Source organism: Canis lupus, chromosome 8 (genome assembly GCF_011100685.1).
Source record: "Canis lupus familiaris isolate Mischka breed German Shepherd chromosome 8, alternate assembly UU_Cfam_GSD_1.0, whole genome shotgun sequence".
Taxonomy (NCBI): Eukaryota; Metazoa; Chordata; class Mammalia; order Carnivora; family Canidae; genus Canis; species Canis lupus.
In genome coordinates this window covers 47,013,700-47,037,571 of record NC_049229.1, presented here as the reverse complement: position 1 = coordinate 47,037,571, position 23,872 = coordinate 47,013,700, and the positions used below count along the sequence as shown (strand labels likewise).

Here is a 23,872-nt window from a genome sequence, read left to right as displayed (position 1 = left end):
TACTTCATTTTTAATGGCTTCACAGAAGTCCATTGTATAGATCAGTGGTTTTTAGTGTGGTCCTTGAAGCAGCAGTATCAGTGTTACCTGAAATACTTCAGAAATACAAATTCTTGGCCTCTACCCAGACCTACAGAATCAGAAACTTTTCTGTTGGGGCCCAGCACTCTATGGTCCTACAAGCTTAGGTGATTCTGATATATGCTAACGCTTGAGAACCAGTAGTACAGATATACCATAAATTATCTGATTGGTCTGATGATTTCTGTGTGGTAAATTCCTAGATATATGTTCATTTAAATGTGTTCAGATGGATATTGCCAAGTTGTATTTAAAAAAGGCAGTAGTCAAAAAAAAAAAGAAAAAGGGCAGTAGTAGTTTCCATTCCCACGTGAAGTCTACATCAATTTCATCTTATTTATTTACTTACTTTTAAAGATTTTATTTATTTATTCATGAGAGACACAGGCAGAGACAGTCCAAGGGAAAAGCAGGCTCCCAGAGGGGAGCCTGATGCGGGGCTCCATCCCAGGTCCTGAGCTGAAGGCAGAACCACTGAGCCACCCAGGCATCCCTACATCAGTTTCATTTTATTGTATTGTATTGTATTTTCATTTTCATTTTAGATTCTAGTTCCATTTAGAGAAAAACAGCTGTGTTAAATATCTTCTTTCCTTATTGTGTCTATATCCATTTACCCATCCTAGAACTCATTTCACCGGCATTGTTTTCAACAATAAAATATCTTAATTTTATTTACACTTTTAAAAAAGAGGACAGTTGAGCTATTAAAAAAACAAACAAACAAACAAAAAAACCCCCACTATGCTTTGCTTGCAGAACGCTTCTAGCATTGAGTTGGGCTCTACCTGTGAGTACCTACCTTTAATCCCCCTGTGAATGATTAACCCATCCTTCTAACCTTTGGCATGTTATATTGTTCTGAAACACCACTTTAAAGTATGTGTTAAGATCTCCTTGCTGTGAAAGTTGCTACTAATGTTGCTAACCTCTTAGAAGGGGTACTAGATCCCAGTAAAAACTTGTGAGACTTGGTTTATACAGACAATAAGTGGTAAATAAAGATTTTTTTGTTAGGTTAGGATCCAGAATTTACAAGTATTGGTGAAAAGAAGGGATATTTAAGCAGCTTTGCCATATTTCATTGGCCCTGGTTATTGGTACTCATGTTTTTTCATTTTGAACTTTTATTGAAGAACGGTTGCAAACTCTAAAACTGGCCCTTATCACAACCACCATCCTTTTTTTTTTTTTTTTAATTTATTTATGATAGTCACAGAGAGAGAGAGAGAGAGGCAGAGACACAGGCAGAGGGAGAAGCAGACTCCATGCACCGGGAGCCCGATGTGGGATTCGATCCTGGGTCTCCAGGATCGTGCCCTGGGCCAAAGGCAGGCGCCAAACCGCTGCGCCACCCAGGGATCCCACAACCACCATCCTTAAGGGACTTTTTTCCCCCCTAGAATGAGTGCTTTGGACTCAAAACTGTTAATTTTATGATGGCATTTAATAGGGTCTGCCAAATTGCCAAGATTTCAGATTATACAACCTCAGAAATAATTAGGTTATTTGATAATTTAATGTCTTAATTTAAGTAAATTAAGTAATTTTGTTTGAAATGATGTCTCCAAAGTTTGTTTTTGACCTGAACGATTAGTTCTCAGAGATTCTGCTCTGAAGGAAGGATGAACATTGGAGTTGAAATGATACCCCCCAGTTCTTTGTTGTTTCATCTTACCTTCCAGTGTAGTGTGGTAGCTTGAATAGCTACTTAGCCTTGGTCAAGTCACCTGATTTCTTTGTGCCTCAGTTTTCTTACCTGTAAAATTGAGCTACTGATACTGTCTAACAAGATTATTATCAGGATTAAATGCAATATGATATGTAATGTGCACAGCATAATTCTCATAGAACCTAGTAATTGATAGATGCCTTTTGATTTCTTAATATAAGTATTCCTTTTTTTTTTTTTTTTTAAGATTTTATTTATTTACTTGAGAGAGAGAGAGAGATAGAGACAGAGCATGAGCAGAGGGGATAGAGAGAAGCAGGCTCCCTGCTCCCAGGACCAGGATCATGACCTGAGCTGAAGGCAGACACTTAACCAAGACTGAGTCACCTGGGCACCCTCGAGTATTTTTTTTTTTTTTTTTTAAGATTTATAATTTGAGAGAGAGTGTGTGAGTGCAGGGGGAGGGGCAGAGGGAGAGAATATCAAGCAGACTCCCTGCTGAGTGTGGGGCTTGGTCTCACAACCCTGAAATCATAATCTGAGCCAAAATCATGAGTTAGATGCTCAACAACTGAGCCACTCAGATGCCTCAATATAAGTATTCCTCATAGCTGTCTCCTTTGTTCTTTTCTCTCCTTATACCAGTAGTTCTTAAGCCTTTTTTGGGTCTTGTCCTCCTTTCAGAATTTAATATAAGCCATGACCCCTCTTACCAGAATAATGCAGTGCATTAAACTTGTACTTGGGGACTTTATAGATCACCTCCCCCCACCTCCACCCCACCAAGCTCATCTATGAACCAGGTCGAGGATCTTTGCAGAACATCTCCTTGAAGGACTCTCCAGTTTCCTGGCTTCAATTGTTATGTCAGTGTAGATGGCTCCTAAGTCTGATTGTCTTGTGAACTTCTACTTGCTGAACATATTTATCACGGTAGAGAGATATCTCTTAAGGTGATAATTGGTCTCAGGAATGGAGCTGGCTTTGGACACACAAACACACCCACCCTACCCCCATAGATTGTGAACATCAACATTGTATAGCAATATGAATATTGATCATAGTGCATTATTTTTTAATGTAATTTATTCCTAATGAGCTTAAGTGTTCCTATAACAAAAGTTAGTGATCTGGCCTGCAAGATTTACATTTTCTTCTAGATTTGTCAAAATTCTTGGAATTTTTCTGGAAAAAAAATCCAGTAAATATAATTGTTTAAACCTTTCTTTCAGGGCAGCCCTGGTGGCTCAGCGGTTTAGCGCCTGCCTTCAGCCCAGGGCGTGATCCTGGAGACCCGGGATCCAGTCCCACGTCGGGCTCCCTGCATGGAGCCTGCTTCTCCCTCTGTCTGTGTCTCTCTCTCTCTCTCTCTCTGTGTGTCTCTCATGAATAAATAAATAAAATCTTTAAAAAAAACGCAAAACTTTTCTTTCATTTGAAACACTGTTCTTAGTAGGGGATATTAATCTTGCCTCTGCAAGAATTTTTGATCTAATATGGAATAAACTGGTTGATTATGTACCTGTCAGGTTTAAAAAAATTTTTGACTTACAAATTATGAAAATGTAAAACTGAGTTCTCAGACCCACAAGAGAGACAATACTGATTTTTAAAATAACAATAAATTCTGTATAAATCACTTGTTCCAATAAACTTCTACCAAATTTGCTTTCTGCTATAATACAATCATTAAAAGTCTCATTTCTGACTTTAAAAAAATATTTCCTCCAAAGAAATAATATCTTACAAGGGAGATGTTTTCCAGAATTTTAGTTTTAATGGTAAAGTTTCTCCTATTAGAATTCTTAAAGCATCTGATAGATTGGGTGTCCTTTATTACCTTTTCTTTGATTTATAATTTCACTGATTAGGATTGGGCTGGGTACATATTAGAGTATCAGCAAACTTTGTGGATTGTTAGATACTGAGGGTCTTTAAATCTGTAGACTTCATGATACAGAAAAAAGTTTGATTTAGAATTTTCTTTCTGTTTTGTTTTCTGTTAGAATTTCATGGTGGTATTCAGTTGAGACTCAGGGATTTTCTTCTAGACATCAAGCAGCCTGTTCTTTCCTTAGGAGTTATTCAATAGAATCTTTTTTCTTTTGTGGTATGTACTTACTAGGCAGAGTAGCCATGGTATTCTAGTAAGAAAACCTATTGCCAAAACACCCACTACAGCAGAAAACTGACCTACTTAATGCTGACAAGTTGAAAAAAAAAAATCTATGGAATTGTACCAGCATTGGATCAACTTCTTCCTTCTCTTGTGGTGGATGAGGTGGGGGTAGAGAAGAGGATAAGAAAGTAGAGTGAACTGCTACAGGGAAGTAATATAGTAAATGAATAATTACCTGGAGTTATTTGATTAAAAGCTATTCATCTGGTACAATTTGGAGGCCTCTAGAATGCAGCAGTTCTGTTTAAATCACTTTAAACTGAGGAAAAAAAAAGGGAGGGGGGATGGCTGGGTGGCTTAGTCAATTAAGCATCTGCCTTCAGTTCAGGTCATGATCCCAGGGTCCTGAGATTGAGTCCTGCATTGGCAGGGAGCCTGGCAGGGGAGTCTGCTTCTCCCTCTCCCTTTGTCCTCCCTTCTGCTTGTGCTCTCCTTTTCTCTCTTAAATAAATAAATACAGTCTTAAAAAATTTTTTTCCAGATTATTATTTTATCATTGTGTAGTACATTTTGGACTTTATAGATACTGAAACAAAAAAAATGTTTGTAATTTTTATTGGTAACAAATGACTATGGGCCTTAACTTTATCAAACTCATTTTTTCTGTTGTTATCCAATCTAATTTTCACTATTCTCAGTATCACTAGCACCTGAAATTTAGAGCTGTGCCATCCAGTACAGAAACCACTAGTGGTATTTGGCACCTTAAATTTAAATTAATTAAAACTGGATAGAATAAAAACACTAATTCTTCTCTCAAGCTAGCCACATTTCCAGTGCTTACTAGCCAAGTGTGGCTATGGTTACTGTATTGGGTAGCAGATATAAAACATTTTAATCGTTAAAGTTCTGTTGGATAGGATTATTATTATTTTTTAAATTTTATTTATTCATGAGAGACAGAGAGAGAGAGGCACAGACACAGGCGGAGGGAGAAGCAGGCTCCATTCCATGCAGGGAGTCTGACATGGGACTTGATCCCTAGTCTCCAGGACCACACCCGGGACTGAAGGTGGTACTAAGCTACCGAGCCACCTGGGCTGCCCTGGATAGGATTATTTTAAAGGCTGCATCATTCTGTCATGCTTTCAGGGTTTCTCAGCCTTGGCACTGTTGACATTTTGGGCCAGGTAATTTTTTGTTTTGGAGGCCTTGTAGTATGTTTTGCAGCATCCTTGGCCTCTAATCACTAGATGCCAGTAACAGTTGTGACAACCAAAAATGTCTCCAGACATTGCCAAAAGTCTTCTGGGGAGCAAAATCAACCTTGTTTGAGAACCACTGATCTACTTAAATATGTAAGTTCTGTATTCAGCTAGTTTTTACTTCAAAAAACCTTAGTGGCTTAAATAATTTAATAGCTCATGACTCTGGATTGTTAATTTGACTTGGACTATATTGATTGATCCCTTCGGTCTATTAGTGATTTGGCTGGGGCCAGATAGCCTCACTTAAATGTTTGTTGGTTGGCAAGCTTTTGGCCAGAGTGGAGTTGAGAAGTTTTTACTCCATGTGGCCTTTCTAGGAGACACATTCATTCAATTGTTGGCTTAAAGTTCTAAGAGTAGTAAGAGAGGACAAATTCCAACATAAAAGCACTTTTCCAGTGTCTGCTGTATCACTTTTTTTTAAGATTTTATTTATTTATTCATGAGAGACACAGAGAGGCAGAGACAGGCAGAGGGAGAAGCAGGCTCCATGCAGGAAGCTCAATGTGGGACTCGATCCAGGGACTCCAGGATCACGCTCTGAGTGGAAGGCAGAGGCTCAACCGCTGAGCCACCCAGGCTTCCCTGTATCACATTTTCTAACACCTCTTGGCCAAATCAAGTCACATGGCCAAGTCCAAATTCAAGAGGTAAGGAAATAGATTCTACCTCTCATTAGGAAGAGTAGGTAAGCCATGTTATTAAGGAGTGTGCTTAAGGAATGAAGGAATTATTGTAGCTATTTTTGCCAAAGTTTACTGCTATTATTTTCTGGAAAACACAAGAACCTTACTGCCCTTTCATTACATTTATAATTTTCCTCTTATTTGTTTTTTCTGTATTTATTTTATGGTTTTAAATCTGTAATTAATTTTATTTTATTCACATATTTCCTCTTTCTAGTAGTCTTGATTCTTTCCTGTTACTATGCTTCCATCTGAGGTTATTTCCTTTCTTCATATAGAATTCTTTTTTTCTTTTTTTTTGTTTAAATTTATTTTTATTTATTTATGATAGACATAGAGAGAGAGGCAGAGACACAGGCAGAGGAGAGGGAGAAGCAGGCTCCATGCTGGGAGCCCGCGGGACTTGATCCCGGGACTCCGGGATCGTGCCCTGGGCCAAAGGCAGGCGCGAAACCGCTGAGCCACCCAGGGATCCCCTATAATTCTTTTTTTCAATGTGAGTCTACTGGTAGCGAATGTTCTCTTTTTGTCTGAAAGCATTTTTTATTTTGTCTTCATTTTTGAAGGATTTTTTTTAACAATGAGAAATTTATTATTTATTTATTTATTTATTTATTTATTTATTTATTTATATGAAGATTTTATTTATTCATTCATTCATGAGAGACAGAGAGAGAGGCAGAGACATAGGCAGAGGGAGAAGCAGGCTCCATGGAGGGACCCTGACGTGGGACTCGATCCCGGGTCTCCAGGGTCAGGCCCTGGGCTGAAGGCGGCACTAAACCGCTGAGCCACCCGGGCTGCCCCTATTTTTTTTTTTTTTTTTTACAATGAGAAATTTTAATTCCACTTTCTCTTTAAATTCTTATTTTCAAAAATAAATAAATAAATAAATTCTTATTTTCATTCTCCTTTCCTCAGATAATTTTATCCTAATGTAATATTTTTATGCTTAAACATATTTAAAGAAATAATTCCGATATAGTTAAAATATAGTGTTATATTAGTTTCAGTTGTACAATATTAGTGATTCAACAGTTCTATACATTATTCAGTGCTTATCACAATAAGAGTACTCTTAAGCCACTTCATCTGTTTCACCCATCCTTCCCTCTTGTAACCATCCATTTGTTTCTTTGTAGTTAAGACTGTTTTTTTGTTTGTCTCTTTTCCTTTTGTTGGTTTCTTTTGTTTCTTAAATTCCAAATATGAGTGAAATCATATGGTATTTGTCATTCTCTGACTTATTTCACTTAGCATTATAACCTGATAATGATTGATGTTAAGCACCTTTTCATGCATCTTTTGGCCATTTATATGTCGTCTTTGGAGAAATGTCTGTTCGTATCTTCTGCCTATTTTTAAATTGAGTAGTTTGTTTCTTGTGTGTTGAGTTGTGTAGCTTTTTAAAAAAGATTTATTTATTTATTTATTTGAGGGAGAGCACACATGAGAGAGAGAGAGAGAGAGAGAGAGAGATCATGGGCAGGGTAGAGGGAGAAGCAGACTCCCTGCTGAGCAGGGAGCCCTGAGCAGAACTCAATCCCAGGACCCTGGGATCATGACCGGAGTTGAAGGCAAATGCCTAATGGACTGAGCCACCCAGGCGCCCTGACTTGTTTAAGTTCTTTATGTATTTTGGATAGTAACCCTTTATCAGATATGTCATTTGGAAATATCTTCTCTGATTCAGTATGTTGTCTTTTAGTTTTGTTATTTCCTTTGCTGTGTAGAAGTTTTTCTTTTGATGTAGTCCCAACAGTTTATTTTTTAATTTTAAAAACTATTTATTTATTTGAGAGAGAGAGAGGAGCATGAGCAGGAGGGGCAAAGGGAGAAGCAGACTCCCCACTGAGTGGGGAGGCTGATGCACAGCTTGAACCCCGGAATCATTACCTGAACTGAAGGCAAGTGCTTAACGGTCTGAGCCACTCAAGGGCCCCCAATAATTTATTTTTGCTTTCTTCCCCCCTTGCCTCAGGAGGCATATCCAAAATAATGTTGCTAGGTCCAATGTCAGAGAAATTGCTGCCTGTGTTTTCTTCTAGGATTTTTACGGTTTCAGGTCTCACATTAGGTCTTTAATCCATTTTGAGTTTATTTTTGTGTATGGTGTGAGAAAGTTTCCAGTTTCATTCTTTTGCTTGTAGCTGTCCAGTTTTCCTAGTGCTATCTGTTGAAAAGACTGTCCTTCCCATTGGATGTTGTTTCCTGCTTTGTCAAAGATTAATTGAGGATATAGTTGTGGGTTTATTTCTGGGTTTTCTGTTCCGTTGTATTGATTTTTGTATCTACTTTTGTGCCAGTAGCATACTGTTTTTATTACAACAGCTTTTTAATGTAACTTGAAGTCCAGAATTGTGATGCCTTTAGTTTTGTTCTTCAAGACTGCTTTGGCCATTCAGGTTTGTAGTTCCACACAAATTTTAGAGTTATTTGTCCTAGTTCTGTGAAAAATGCGGTTGGTATTTTGATAGGGATTGCATCAGTCTGTAGGTTGCTTTGGGTAGTATGGCCGTTTTAGTAATATTTGTTCTTCCAATCCATGAGCACGGAATGTCTGTCCCATTGCATTGTGTCATCTTCAGTTTCTTTCATTAGCGTATGATAGTTTTCAGAGTATAAACCTTTCACCTCCTTGGTTAAGTTTATTCCTAGGTATTTTCTTATCTTTGGTGTATTTCTAAATGGGACTGTTGTCTTAATTTATCTTTCTGCTGCTTAATTATTAGTGTGTAGAAATGCAAAAGATTTCTGTATTACTGATTTTGTATCCCATTTATCAGTTCTAGTAGTTTTTTGGTCGAATCTTTAGGGTTCGTTGATCAATTCTAGTAGTTTTTTGGTGGAATCTTTAGGGTTTTCTACATATAGAATCATGTCATCTGCAAAGAGTGAAGTTTTACTTCTTCCTTACTAAAAAGATGCCTTTTATTTCTTCTGGTCTCCTTGCTGTAGCTAGGACTTTCAACAGTATGTTGAATAAAAGTGGGGAGAGTGGACATCACTGTCTTGTTCCTGATCTTAAGGGAAAAGCTCTCAGTTTTTCACCATTGAGTAGGATGTTGGCTCTGGGTTTTTCCATATATGGCTTTTTTTATGCTGAGGTGATATTCCCTCTAAACCTGCTTCATTGAGGGTTTTTATCATGAGTGGATGTTGTACTTTGTCAAATGCTTTTTCTGCACCTATTGAAATGATCATGTTTTTTAACCCTTTCTCTTATTGATGTGACGTATCTTGTAGATTGATTTGTGAATAGTGAAGCACTCTTGCACCGCAGGATTAAATCCCATTTGATTGTGGTAAACGACTTTTTTCATGTATTGTTGGGTTTGCTAATATTCTGTTGAGGATTATTTTGTCTATGTTCATGAGAGATATTGACCTGTATTCCCTTTTTTTTATAGTGTGTTTATCTGGTTTTGGTATCAGAGTAATGCTGGATTCACAGAATGAATTTGGAAGCTTTCTGAAGGACATTTTTATTGGGCATAGAATTCCAGCTTGCCAGTTATTTTCTTTCAGCATTTTAAATACATCCCATTATCTTCTGATTTCACCTTTTTTTTTGTTATTGTTAGAGAAGCGATATCTTTGGTTTTCATTGGTTTTAAAGTAATGCTTCTAGGTGATTTTCTTTGTGTTTAAGTTGCTTGAATTCCACAGACCCTTTTGAATATGTAGCTTGAAATATTTTGTTAGCTTGAAATATTTTGTCAGATTTGGAATATTTTTAAAATATTGTTTCTGTTCCACTCTTTCACTGTCTCCTTCTAGGATCCTGGAGAATTGCATTTTACATCTTTCTTTGCATCCTCTATTTTTCATGTGGTTTTTTCTATCTTTTTTTTTTTTCCTCTCCTTTTGTCCATCAAGCAGATATTTTCTATTGATCTGTTTTTTAGTCCAATCTGCTGTTACAAGCATCTCATTTATTATTAATTTCATTTTTATGTATTTTTTAGTTATAGAATTTAAATTATTATTATTTTTTATTTTATTTTACTTATTTATGATAAGCACACAGTGAGAGAGAGAGAGAGGCAGAGACACAGGCAGAGGGAGAAGCAGGCTCCATGCACTGGGAGCCCGACGTGGGATTCGATCCTGGGTCTCCAGGATCGCGCCCTGGGCCAAAGGCAGGCGCCAAACCGCTGAGCCACCCAGGGATCCCTATTTTTTGTTTTTATAGATTCCAGTTCTCTGGTGAAATTCTCGTCTTGTTATGTATTTTCCCAAACATTTTAATCACAGGTATTTTATTTTTAAAAGATTTTATCCAAAAAAAAAAAAAATAAGATTTTATCCATTTATTTGAGAGAAAAAGAGCAGGATTGGGAGGGGTTGGAGGAAGAGGGAGAAGCAGACTCCCCACTGAGCAAGGACCTTGATGCAGGGCTCCATCCCAGGATTCCAAGATCATGACCCAAAAGGAAGGCAGAAGCTTAACCAACTTAGCCACCCAGGTGCCCCTAATCACAGTTATTTTAAAGTCTTTGTGTGATAATTAAAATATCTGGATCTCCTTTGGTCTTTTTTTTTTTTTTTTTTGTCTGATAAAAATCTTGGCTTTCGTCATTTGGTCCTGTCTCCTAGCATTCCTGGTAATTTTTTTTTTTTAAGATTTTATTTATTCTTGAGAGACAGAGAGAGAGGAAGAAACACAGGCAGAGGGAGAAGCAGGCCCCATGCATGGAGCCTGACATGGGACTCGATCCCGGGTCTCCAGGATTACGCCCTGGGCAGAAGGCAGTGCCAAACCGCTGAGCCACCCGGGCTGCCCTTCCTGGTAATTTTTAAAATGAATGTCAGACAATGTACATAAAAAATTATAGAGAGTCTTGATGATAATATTGTTCTCTAGAGAGGATTTAATTTTCTTGTAGTGGTAGTTAAAAGTAGGAGCAAATGACCTTGATTCTGTATAGGCTTGAGATGACTTGAGGCTTTGTTTTACACTTCTTAAGGGCTGGTTTAAGTCCAGTTTCCCCTTACTCTGAGAGTTTTGTCCTTCAGAGGTATCAAATGGAATCCTGGGGTATTTGCCAGAGCCTAGTCTTCTTGGCAGGCCCTGAACTGTAATTTTTCTTTTACCAGCACTGTGAGCCTACTCGAAGTTCTGCTTACCTTTTTTGCTTTAAAATAGGCGATTTTTTTCCCCTTGGCCTCTTGCTCCCCACACAGGTTAGGATTCAGTAAATACCCTAAGGGCAAATGCAGTACAGAATGTCTAGCCTTATTTTTCTGTGGTTGCCTCCTCTGTGGAATTTCAGCCCCTCAAATCTTGCCTGTCTTGATAAGCCCTGAGCTCTAATTTCTGTCTTTTGCAGCCCTGTGAGACTGCCAAAAGATCTAGTATGCAGCTAATTGCCTCAGGAGGAAAAAGTAATGGAGAATGGCAGGCTTAATTCTACATTTCCTTTTTCTCTGGTGTTTTGGCTTCTCACATCCTGCCTGCCTTCTGTGTTTATATTTTTGTTTTTAAATCCCATTTTATAGTTTTTTTTGCCTGGAGAATTGGTCAGATAAAATCTACTGTATAATAATATGTAATGGATATCTCTATTATTTAATAATTAAATAATTTAATTAATTAAATTGATTTTTCTAAATAATTAACAATAACATAATGAATAACATTTTAAACAATTTTAAGTATGTATTAATCATTGCGGTGAACTTGACAGAGGAGAATTCTGCCCTCATGCAGCTTTTATCTTGCAGAGAAGAGAGGTATTAAGTACACATTTATTTCTATTGTGATAAACCAAAAAAGAGAAGTACAGTTTGTTACCTGCTTATTATAGAGATTAGTTTAGGTGAAAGTTCAGGTGAAGGAGGTGGTGGTCCAGGACAGTTGCTTTGAGGAAGTGATATTTGAGCAGAGCTCTTAAGGATGAGTAAAATTAAGGAAAAGTAAGGCATTGTTAAAACTATGGACTAAAGAGACTTTAAGGTAAAAAGAGGCATAATAGGTTTAAGGTATCAAAGAAAGCCAGTGTACTTTGACTGATGGGCAAGCACAAAATTATGCCAAGCTCCTTATAAGCCTTATTAAGGATTTTCTTTTGTTTTTATTTATTTTTTTATCTTTTAAAAATAAAGAGTTTATTAAAAGATTAAAAAGATTTTATTTATTCATGAGACAGAGTCAGAGACATAGGCTGAGGGAGAGAAGCAGGCTTGCCATGGGGAGCCTGATGTGGAACTCAATCCCAGGACCCCAGGATCACAACCTGAGCCCAAGACAGACACTCAACGAACCACGGAGTGACCCAGGCATCCTGTGTTGTTGTTATTGTTTTTTGCCTTTTTTTTTGCTTTTTCCCCCCCAATTCTGTTGTGATAATTGTGACTCTAATTCACCTTCTGTCCGTAGTTACTTATTTTAGTTATTTATTCAGTACAAATGTATTAGGTACCTTTTGCAAACAAGATTCTTTTTTTTATTTTTAAGATTTTATTTATTCATGAGAGACACAGAGAGAGAGAGAGAGAGAGAGAGAGAGAGAGAGAGAAAGGAGACACAGGCTCCATACAGGGAGCCTGACACGGGACTCGACCCTGGGAATCAAGGATCACGCCCTGGGCCAAAGGCAGACGCTCTACTGCTGAGCCACCCAGGCATCCCAGTATGTTGAGTTTTTAAAGAACTGCAAAACTATCTTCCAACGTGGTAGTACCATTTTTGCATTCCTGCTAAGAATGAATAAAAGTTGCTCTTGCTCCACATCCTTGCCAGATTTTGGTGCTGTTGGTGTTTTGGATTTTGGACATTCTAGTAATACATATGTAGTGGTATCTTGTTGTAATTTGTAGTTCCTAAATGACATATGATGTTGAGCACCTTTTATATGTTTTTTTGCCACATGTATATCTTTGTCAAGATAAGTGTCAAGTCCTTTGCCCATTTTTAAATTGATTTGTTTTCTTATTGCTAAATTTTTAGAGTTCTTTGTATATTTAAGATAATTGCCCTTTATCACATGTGTCTTTTGCAAATATTTTCTTCCATCCTGTGGCTCTTCTTCTCATTCTCTTGACAGTGTCTTATGGCAAGCAGAGGTTTTTAATTTTAAGGAAGTCCAATTCCTCAAGTATTTTTTTGACAGAACATGCCTTTGGTCTTGCATTTAAAAAGTCATTATTATACTTGATCTAGGTTTTTTCCTATGTTGTCTTCTAGTAGTTTCATAGTTTTGCATTTTATATTTAGGCCTATAATCCATTTTGAGTTAATTTTTGTGAAGGGTGTTTAGTCTTTATGTCTAAATTCTTTTTTTTTCTTTGCTTGTTTTTCTAGTACCGTTTGTTAAAGACTATTTTCTCCATTGTATTGCCTTTGTTGTTTTATGAAAGATCAGTTACTGTATTTATGTGTGTCTGTATCTGGGGTTTAAATTTTACTTTTATTACTCTTAAATATTTTTGAGTATAATTGACATGGGCTTTTATTTATTTATTTTTTTATTCATTCATTCATTCATTCATTCATTCATTCATTCATTCATGAGAGACACAGAGACAGAGGCAGAGACACAGGCAGAGGGAGAAGCAGGCTCCGTGCAGGGAACCTGACATGAGACTCAATCCTGGGTCTCCAGGATCATGCCCTGGGCTGAAGGGGGCTCTAAACTGCTGAGCCACCCCGGCTCCCCAAAAAGAAAAGGTTTTTATAATGTATTATTAAGTGAGCCACCTGGATGGCTCAGTCAGTTAAGCATCTGCCTTTGGCTCAGATCCTGATCCCAGTGTCCTGGGATCCAGGGCTGGGGCTCCCTGCTCAGGAGGGGAGCTTGCTTTTCCCCCTTTCTTCTGCCCCTCCCCCTGCTCGTGCTCGTAAACAACCTTATCACAAATAGTTATACATAATTTATTGGTAAATGCAGATATTGATATAAATATGTTTATTCATTGTAAAATTGAGATTTTAAAGTCAGCAATAATAGTGACAGTTTAACTTGTGTGACCAGTGAAATGCTAGTTATAAGTGGAATAACCATTCCTTGGTGCTAACAATAGGTTCTACCTTGCTTTGATGCCATGTCTGTTTGTTTGTTTGTTTGTTTCTTATAAAAATTCCTTCCTACCATTGCCCGAAATCACTGTCTTGTTGACATAGCTCTTCGTGTTTTAGGGCTCTTGAATACTTACTACCAGTCTTAGAAAGGATATGTGTGGAATGAAATTTGTGGGAGTTGTCAGCAAACAACAATGTCTATTCCGTTTGTCTCTTTCTTTGTGTGTATACAGTATTTTATCTTTCAAAGATTCAGTAATTTACCTCTTAGGCATTTGACTTGTATCTAGGGGAATTATTTGTTATGAATTAGAGGAGATTGTGGCTCTACAGTAGTGTGTGGATTTTATAGTTTCTACGGTAACTTGGAGTGGTCATCTTTTTAATTAATTAATTATTTAAATTTTATTTATTCATGAGAGGCAGAGACACAGGCAGCGGGAGAAGCAGGCTCTTTTTATGTCATTAGAATAAAGTTCTGTTTTCTGGGGGAAATTGAGAACCTCCTCTTTGTATTTTGTGTACTTGTGTTTTGCTTGGAATTACTTGATCAGCGTAATAGCAGTAATTATGTTACTAACAACAATTTTGTGAGATGTTTATTATTCTCATTTTACAGATGAGGAAACTGAGGCTTGGTGAAGTTACGAAACTTGTCCAAAGTCACACAGCTTGTAAAGGGCACAGCCAAGATTCAGAGCCAGGTCTGTCCAACTTCAAAACTTAATTATAGCCATGAAACTTTGAAATAGCTGTTAAGTATCAACATGTGATAAATTGTATTGCTATTAATAATGCTTAACTGTTGTTTAACTGTTACTGGTAATTTTCTTAATGGTGAGTTTTTTTGTCCGTGACAATTTTATGTGTCTTTTAAACATTCTGAAAAGAGGTGTAACATAGTAATTGAGGGTCTGGGCTCTGGAGACAGACCCCTGGGTATGAATCCCTAAGCTTTCCACTTACTTGTGTGACATTTGGAAAGTGACTTAACTTTTTCTCTACCTCAGTTTTCCTACCTGTAAAATGGTGAGAGTAATATTATCCTCCTGGTAAAGTTGTTGTGAAGATTAAATTATTTAATATGTACAAAAGCACTTCTAACAGTGCCTGCCACACATTAAGCAATTAATAAATTAATGTTAGCTGTCAGTATTATTATGGTGTAGCAGTTAGTAAAACAAATGATCATTATTTCTAATTCTACTAGGAAATTAAATAAGGAAAGTTTAAGCAGCAATATAAAATATCACAAAATTCACATAAACCAAAATTAAATTTGAAAAAGTTAGACCTAAGGAAAATCATACGTTTGATCAATTTCAAATCTGTGGTAGAGCAAATGAGGCAACTGCTTATGGACTTCACATGTAGAAGTGTATTTTATGTACAATGACCATACATAGGTCTGCTGTAGATACCCTTTGAGCCCCATATGATCATTGTATTATGAATGTGTTTTGTCTGTTTTTCTCTTATAGATGCAATTTATATTCAGAATAAATGTTTACATTTTTAGATGGTTTTTAAGAAGATATTTTGGCAATGTTCACATGTGATTACCAAGAACCCAAACCTTATGTGTTATGTAAAATGTTGGCAACATCTCATCACTTGCAATAGTTATCAGAACTTACATTGTGTTGAATGTGCACATTGATTGTTCTTTGAACCAGTGGGGGCCATAGCACATTCAGCTAGGACTCAGTTAGTCATACATTGATCATGTACTCTTCAATCATACTTCTTTATTGCAACTGTAAGAATTTTAAAGTGCCATATCCACTATTACTACAATTTAAAGTAAAATGTCTGTGATTAGTGACCAAGAAGTCTATAACAATTGCAAAAATACTCATAAATGGAAGTGATTTGAGTCAAGTTACACAAATATTCCAAAGCTGTTATTTTAAAATAGAGGATTTGCCTTCTAGGACACCTGGGTGGCTCAGTCCCTTAAGCATCTGACTTTGGCTTAGATCCTGGGATTAAGCTCCTTTTTCAGCTCCCTGCTCAGCTGAGAGTCTGCTTATCCCTCTCCCTGTGCTCTTCCCCCTGCTTGTACTGTCTCTCTGTCTCTCAAGTAAATAAAATCTTTAAAAAATAAACAAATAAAATGACTTATATATGGGCCTAAGATCTCTGTAACTTATTTTTTAAAGATCTTTATAACTTTTAATGTACACATGCATTTAATTCTCTTTATCATACTGAGCCTTCCTATCCTTGAACATGGTATATTTCTAGTTATTTAAACTAGATATTTAAAAATATCTCTCAGCAAAGTTTTTTCTTTTTTCTTCATAAAGCTCTCTCATGTCTTCTCTATGAATTATTAGATAACTTATTTCTTGTTACTACTGTAAATAGTATATTTTTCCTCTTGTTTTTCTTTCCATTTTTATTTGCTGATGTAAGCTTTTTTGGTATAGAATATAGGTCTGTGTTCAGTCACCTTACTAAATTGTTTTGTTAAAATACTTTGAATGCAAATTGTGTCTTCCTGTCCAATATTTACGTCTTTTCTCTTTATCCTTACTGTGCTAGTTAGGATTTCCAGTACAGTATTCAAAAAAAGTGTTAATAGTGGGCATTCCTAATGCTGCACTTAATTTTTAAAAGCAAACGTTTCTTATGTTTTAACATTAAGAATAGTGTTTGCTGTAGATTTTTCATACTCTATAGGTTAAAGACCTTTCTGTTGCTAGTTGGCTATTTTTTGGTGTGGGAAGAATGAGTATTAAATTTTATCAGACAGTTTTTCTGTACTTGTGAGAGGAATAATATATGGTAGTTCTTCTGTATTCTGTTAAGGTAGTGAATGACATAGATTTTCTTTTCTTTCTTTTTTTTTTTAGATTTCCTTTTTTTTAATTAAATTTTTTTAAAAAAAGATTTTATGTATTCATTATTCACTTGAGAGAGAGAGAGAGAGCACACAAGCAGAGGGGAGAGGCAGGAGAGGAGATGAAGTGGACTCCCCACTTGGGGAGCTCAATATGGAGCCCCGATCCCAGGACCCGGAGATCATGACCTGAGCTGAAGGCAGATCTTTTTTTTTTTTTTCCTTCCTCGAAGGCAGACTCTTAATCATCTGATCTACACAGGTGCCTCAAAATTTATTAGATTTTTAAATGTTAAATTAACCCTTGCATTGCTGGAATGAACCAAACTTAATATGTTGGTCTTTTTTCATATACAAGTAGATTTAGTTTATTATTATTTCATTTAGGATATTTACATATATGTTCATAGGTGATATTGGCCTATAATTTTATTTCTTATGTTATCTTTGTTTGATTTTGGTATTCAGATTATACTGGCCTCAAAGAATGAATTGGGAACTATTTCTTCCTACTGCCCTGCCTCCTCTAAGGGTTTATGTAAGACTGGAATGATCTGTTTCTTGAAAGTTTGGTTGAACTTCTGTTCAACTCTTAGTATTGTGGGGAGAGTGTGTGGGCTTAGTATTTTTTTTTTTTTTTTTTGGAGGTATGTATTCAGTTTTCTAAATGGTTTTATTTAAAATTTCTGTTTCTAGTTAGGGCAGTTTTTAGAAAAAAATTTTTCAGGAATCCATCCATTTTGTCTGGGTTTTTAAAGTATTTGGCATAAAGTTGTTCAAAGCATTTTTTCCTTATCTGTTAAATTTCTGCTTAGTATTTCTTTTTTATTCCTAATATTTTTGTGACTTCTGTTTTCCTTCATCAATTATATTAGAGGGTTTATAAATTTTCTTAGCTTTATCAAAAACCCATGCTTGACTTTGATTTTCTCTATATGTTTTCTGTTTCATGAATTTTTGGCCTTTCTCCTTTACACACTTAAAAAAAATTATTTATTCATGAGAAACAGAGAGAGAGAGAGAGAGGCAGAGACACAGACAGAGGGAGAAGCAGGCTCCATGTAGAGAGCCTGACGTGGGACCATCCTGGGACTCCAGGATCAGGCCCTGGACTGAAGGTGGTGCTAAACCGCTGAGCCACCTGGGCTGGCCTCCTTTACACACCTTTTAAGTGAAAAGCAGAATCTAATGTAGGGACTTTAGGGTATCTCATATTTTCCAAGAAGAGGATTTCAGTAGAACTTGAGAACATCAGGACCCAGGGGTTTAATAGTGCTTACTAGGACTTTATTTCTCTTCCCTTTGAGTCTTCCTCTTTTCTTGTTGTCAACTGCCTTTTCTGTTCTTCAGTCTATATGGCAGAAAATGGTGACAGTGAGCCTCTGAATTTGATGTCCGTTCCAACTTTGTGTGCTCTTGATTCCTCTGGAATTTCAGATTTTTCCATTTGGATCACTTCTTTCTTTTTTGGAGAATTTCTTTTTCTTTAGAATTCTCTTTACTAGGATTTTCTGTAGTAAACTCTCAGCTATATTGTCTGAAGCCTATATCACTTTCTTTGATAGATATTTCATTAGGTATAAAATTATGGGCTGGCAGTATTTTTGTAGTCACTGGAAGAAATAATTCCACTCTGTTTTGGTTTCCATTGTTGCTCTTGATAAATTGGCTACCTAATAGTTCTTCACTTAAGTGAATGTGTCCTTTTTTTTTCTTAAACCTCTGGCTGCTTTTGAAGTCTTTAGTTTTAGTTTTCTGAAGTTTTGTATGCTGTGCCTAGGTATAGGTTTTCTTTTTATTTGTCCTGGGTGAGACTTTTACTGTAAATTGCTTATTTTCCCTGGAAAAAGTATTTATGGTTCTTTTCTGGAGCCCAAGAAGTAAACACATTGCTTTAAGAGGGTACCTTTAGGGGATCCCTGGGTGGGTCAGCAGTTTAGCTCCTGCCTTTGGCCCAGGGCGTGATCCTGGAGTCCTGGGATCAAGTCCCACGTCAGGCTCCCAGTATGGAGCCTGCTTCTCCCTCCTCCTGTGTCTCTGCCTCTCTCTCTCTATGTCAGGAAGGAAGGAAGGGAGGGAGGGAGGGAGGGAGGGAGGAAAAAAAAGAAAAAAGAAAAGAAAGAAAAGAACCTTTAGTTCTCTTTGCCCCTCCAAAACCTCAGGGTACTGCAATTTGGTGACTGAATTTATCCCTTAAGGTTTTAGGCTACACTAACGGGGTGACTTTGGATTGCAAATATGCATGTGGGCTTGCTTGTCTTTACAACCTCTTAGGAATCCTTGTTCTCTTCTGCATTAGGACAAATTTGCTTGTCCTTTGGTGATGAAGGGATGGACTGGGCTTACTTTTCCTATTCACTCTTCTCCTGAATATGAAACTTTTGAAGGGGGGGGTGGGGGGCCCCCATTCAAAAGTTTCATACTCAGGAGAAGAGTGAATGGGGGGGGGCAGTTTTATGGAGAGTCTCCTGTTAGATTTTTGATGTTGGGTAGGTCTTATTCTTTGATTTCTCTTTTTCTCCCAAGAGATTATCAAAATTGAAGCTTATTAACTTGATGAGTTAGGCAGCTGTATACAAGATAAAAACTATTTCATTGTGCCACTTATCTCTGAGTTTCTGCTTTCTCATAGATTTTGTTCTGGTTATTCTTTATTGATCTTGTCATCTCTTCAGCGTTTTTAATATTTTTTGAAATGAAATTTTACCCATCACTTTTAGCTGTTTTCAGTGAGAGAATTGGGTGAATAATCTAGCTTAATGTGTTACTGGAAGAATTTTATTCTAACTTCTTTGGATTTTTTTTTTTTTTTCTTTTTCTGACTCCTTCAGATAGATGCTTAGCTCACCAATTGTTAGGCTTTTTTCTAACAATCATTTTTATTTATTTATATTTTTTATTTTTATTTTTTATTATATAGCATTTTATTTTTCAAAATAACTATTTTCATAGAATACATTTTAACATCAGATTTCGACAGTGGGAAAATAACAGTTTATTACTTAGTTTTGTATTTGTAGATATTATTTTAGAACAAGTAAACACATTTGAGGATTAAGTCTTGGTTTAGAATCTATAGTACTCTGATACATCTATGAGGGAACCTCTTCCCTACATTGAACTTCTCTATACTCAGAAGCTTTCCAGGTTCTTCTTCTTTGCAGGATTTAGAAGTTAATAATGTGTGAAATATCAGTATTTCCTAATTTTAAAGTTTGCCTAGGACACATAACCATCAGTAACTGGTATGACTGGACAGAGGGAAATTTTCAAAAATTAACCATTAATTTTCTACAAAGTCCTTATTTATGAATTTACAGGCTTTCCCTTTCTCTGTCATTCCCAGGACAAATACAGAAGTTTGATCAGGTATTGATAGTAATAAAACTGAATTCTCTTTTAGAATTTGATAAACTAACAGATAAAAGCTCATACATAATAGTTATGCTGTGAGTCTTGTGAGAAGCTGAGAGACAACCCCGTAAACTCATCAGAGTAAGGCACCCAGTCTCCAAATTTCTGGGATACAATTCCTCTTAAACCTTTTCCTCAAAGACTAAATTCTAAAAAATAGCCAGGTGATTAGGAGAAGAGGTTTATCTCATCAATGGACTTACCTGTTATCCCCCCCCCCTTTTTTTTAAGGTTTCGTTTATTCATGAGACACAGAGAAAGAGGCAGAGACATAAGGCAGAAGCAGGCTCCCCGCAAGGAGCTGGATGTGGGACTTGATCCTGGGCCCCGTGATTGCGCCCTGAGATGAAGGCAGATGCTCAACCCGAGCCATCCAGGTGTCCCTGTTATTTCTTCCTTATTGGCAAGTTGAATGGCATGATAGAGCAGAGGCTAAGAGATGTACAATCAATTTTCAAGGTATTAAGTCAAAAAGATCAGAGTTTCCCTAGCCTGGCCCACATCTTGATAGTTGAAATAACAAAGCCCAGCAAAGGTTAAAGCTGAGAATGCCAAAATACCTGCATTTGCTTTCTGCAAAGCATCCCCTTGAACATAGTAATCACTTGTCAAGGCACCAGTGATTGTGGAGAGTGAGGGCTGCAGGCAGGGAGTAGTCCATTGCAGAGCTAGTTTCAAATAAGCAGCTGGAATTAGGCCCAGGAGCAAAACACTGACAACTCTTTCACCAGTCCAGTGGAGAGATGCAGCCTTAGAACCAGAATAGTGGTTGGGTGACAGGTGAATGTACTGTGTTCTATACCATCCTGGGGCAGGTTCCTGGAGAAATGCTGAAACATGAGCAGATCTGACCACTGGAATTTGGAGAAACAGAGCTTGGCCTCCTTGCACACCACACAGAATACTCAGCTTCCAGAGACTTACCATCTTTCTCCTGAAGGCTCAAGATCACTCTAACATAAGCATTTTTTAAAAAGTTTTACTTATTTTTATTTGAGGGAGAGCGAGCTAGTGAACAGTGAGAGATGGGAGGAAGAGCAGAGGGAGAGGGACAAGCAGACTCTGCTGGAGTGTGGAGCCCAATGTGGGCTCGATGCCACAGCCTGAGACCGTGACCTCAGTTGAACCCAGGCACACCTCTAAGCATTTAAAGCTATATATTTATAAGTGGCTCATGAGGTTTGAGATGGAATCTTTTTATTATTATTACTGTTTTTTTTTTAGAGGAGGAGGAGCAGAGGGAGAGGGAGAGAGAGAAAATTCCAAACAGGCTCCATGCTTAGCATAGAGGCCAACACAGTGTTTGATCCCACAATCGCTATATTGTGACCTAAGCCGAAATCAAGAGTCAGATGCTTAACTGACTGAGCTACCAGGCACCGCTCATTATTTTTACTATATGTATTTAATATTTTTAATTTGCTATTATAATTTTCAGTTATACTTGCTTTTTTATATTTTAATATATTTTTTTAAGATTTTATTTATTCATGAGAGACACAGAGAGAGAGAGAGAGGCAGAGACACAGGCAGAGGGAGAAGCAGGCTCCATGCAGGGAGCCCGATGTGGGACTCAATCCCGGCATCCTGGGATCAGGCCCTGAGCCAAAGGCAGGCGCTCAACCACCCAGCCACCCAGGCATCCCTATACTTGCGTTTTAAGGCCACAGCCTATGATTCACAAGTCAATTAGGAGTTTTGAAGTACATGGATTTTAAAATATTTTTTTAAATTATATTTAACACAGTTTTCAAAAAACCCAGGATTTTCAGTTTGGATCACAGAGCAAGACTCAAGTCTATGCTGTATATAAGAGGTGTACAAAGTGATTTAGAAAAACTGAAAAATAGGGGTCCCTGGGTGGCGCAGCGGTTTAGCGCCTGCCTTTGGCCCAGGGCTCGATCTTGGAGACCTGGGATCGAATCCCACGTCGGGCTCCTGGTGCATGGAGCCTGCTTCTCCCTCTGCCTATGTCTCTGCCTCTCTGTGTGTGACTATCATAAATAAATAAAAATAAAAAATAAAAAAAACTAAAAATAAGGGGAAAGGCAAAGATATGCAAGGCAAATGAAAACAATTTAAAAAGTATGGGTTGCTCTATGAACTCTCTTTTTAGGGTTTTTTTCTCCTCTTCCTGATCAGAAACTTCAGTGAATAACTAATATTCCATATCATTGAGACTTTTTGAGACTCTTAGAAGACTGGTTTTAGGGCAGCCCCGGTGGCACAGCGGTTTAGCGCCGCCTGCAGCCCCGGGTGTGATCCTGGAGACCCAGGATGGAGACCCAGGATTGAGTCCCACGTCTGGCTCCCTGCATGGAGCCTGCTTCTCCCTCTGCCTGGTCTCTGCCTCTCTCTATCTCTCTCTGTGTCTCTCATGAATACATAAATAAAATCTTAAAAAAAAAAAAAAAAGAAGACTGGTTTTACATTAATAACATTTTTCTTCTCTTCCCCTTCTTTTTCTTCTTCTCTTCTCCTTTCTCCTCTTCCTCTTTTCCTTACAATTCAATATCTCTGAAACTGGGATCCATCCTTCATATTGGTATGCATCTTACTACTGATGATATTTCACAGTTAATGAACTATTAATAATTAATGTTGGCAAAAAAATTAATGTTGGCAGAATCTTTTTCTTAGTGCAACATATCTTGCAATCTCTGATATCTTAGTTTTGGTGAAGTATACATTTTTACGTATATATCATGACTGTTCATTCTGCCCCATCCCCTACTTGAAATGCTCCTCTTTTTTGTCTTTCCTATCCTATACTTATGTCATTCAAGACCTTAAGGGTGGAAATAATCTTTAGTTTCTCATCGTGGTTCCTCTTCTTCCAGCACTTAGTGTAATATGTTGTTGAACACAGAGTTTTATTTATTTAACAATTAAGGGAAGTGTGTACATATAATGAATCATAGCGTGGGCTGTGGTATATTTATATTAGTGACCAATTTTTTAGCTTGTTGGTAAGAGGAGGTATACTTATGTTTTGGATAGAAAGAAGAGAATCCATTGATTCTTATACATTAAGCAAATTAGAGAATTTATTGGATCGAAGCTCAGTCATCTGGTAATGTTCAAGAATTCAACCAATGAAACAAAAAAATTTACAAAATATAAGCACTGTGAAGGAAATAAAAAGAGTAGTACAATATAGAATAACAGAGAATAGCATTTACAAAGAAGAAAAAAGAAGCCTTCATCAACGGGAAGACATTTAGGTTGAGACTTGATGTATGAATACAAGACAGAAGTTAGTGAAGAGTCTGAAAGAAAAGCATTACAGACAGAGGTAAATAAATAGCAGGCCCCAAGTGGGAAAGAGCTTTTAGGTAACTGAAAGGCTCATAGCTGGGGAGAGTGTCACCTCAAGGCAAGAGAGGCAGTCAGGAGCTATACCTTAATATGCTAACATTTACTCAGCATTTGTGGTCTGCTGGGCTCTCTACCGAGCACTTTTTTCTTGGGCAATGTTGAATTATTGTGCCATACTGAATTCTCAAGTGCTGAGAGTTTGAATTTAATTTGAATATGTGTTAGAAAGCCATGGAATTGTTATGCAGTGCTATGATCCATTTTACATTGTAAAAAATTACACTGACTACTTTGTACACAGTTGATCAGAGGAAGGCTTATAACTAGTCAGATAAGAGGCAAAGTTGTTTTGGACTGTGGTAGAGATAAAGAGCCATGGACCGATTTCCAAGTCTTGTGTTAATGGCTTGGATAAGGAGAGAGGATTGTGAGGGAAAGGGAGTCAG

The 23,872-nt window shown here is 37.2% G+C and overlaps 1 protein-coding gene and 1 pseudogene across 14 annotated transcripts in view; one reads left to right on the top strand and one right to left on the bottom strand.

Annotated features, from left to right (window-relative positions):
• Positions 1–23,872, top strand: part of NUMB (NUMB endocytic adaptor protein) — a 162,616-nt gene that overhangs the window by 48,809 nt on the left and 89,935 nt on the right. For 12 of the 14 annotated variants that reach the window (XM_038545209.1, XM_038545205.1, XM_038545202.1 and 9 more), the window contains exon 3: positions 14,469–14,553. The exons of 1 other annotated variant lie outside the window; for it this stretch is intronic. The gene's annotated coding sequence lies outside the window, so the exon portion shown is untranslated. Of the gene's footprint in view, positions 1–14,468; positions 14,554–20,462; positions 20,486–23,872 lie in introns of those variants that run through there. One more of the 14 variants, XM_038545198.1, reaches the window with a different exon arrangement.
• On the bottom strand, positions 20,571–21,035 carry LOC102155322 (annotated as a pseudogene).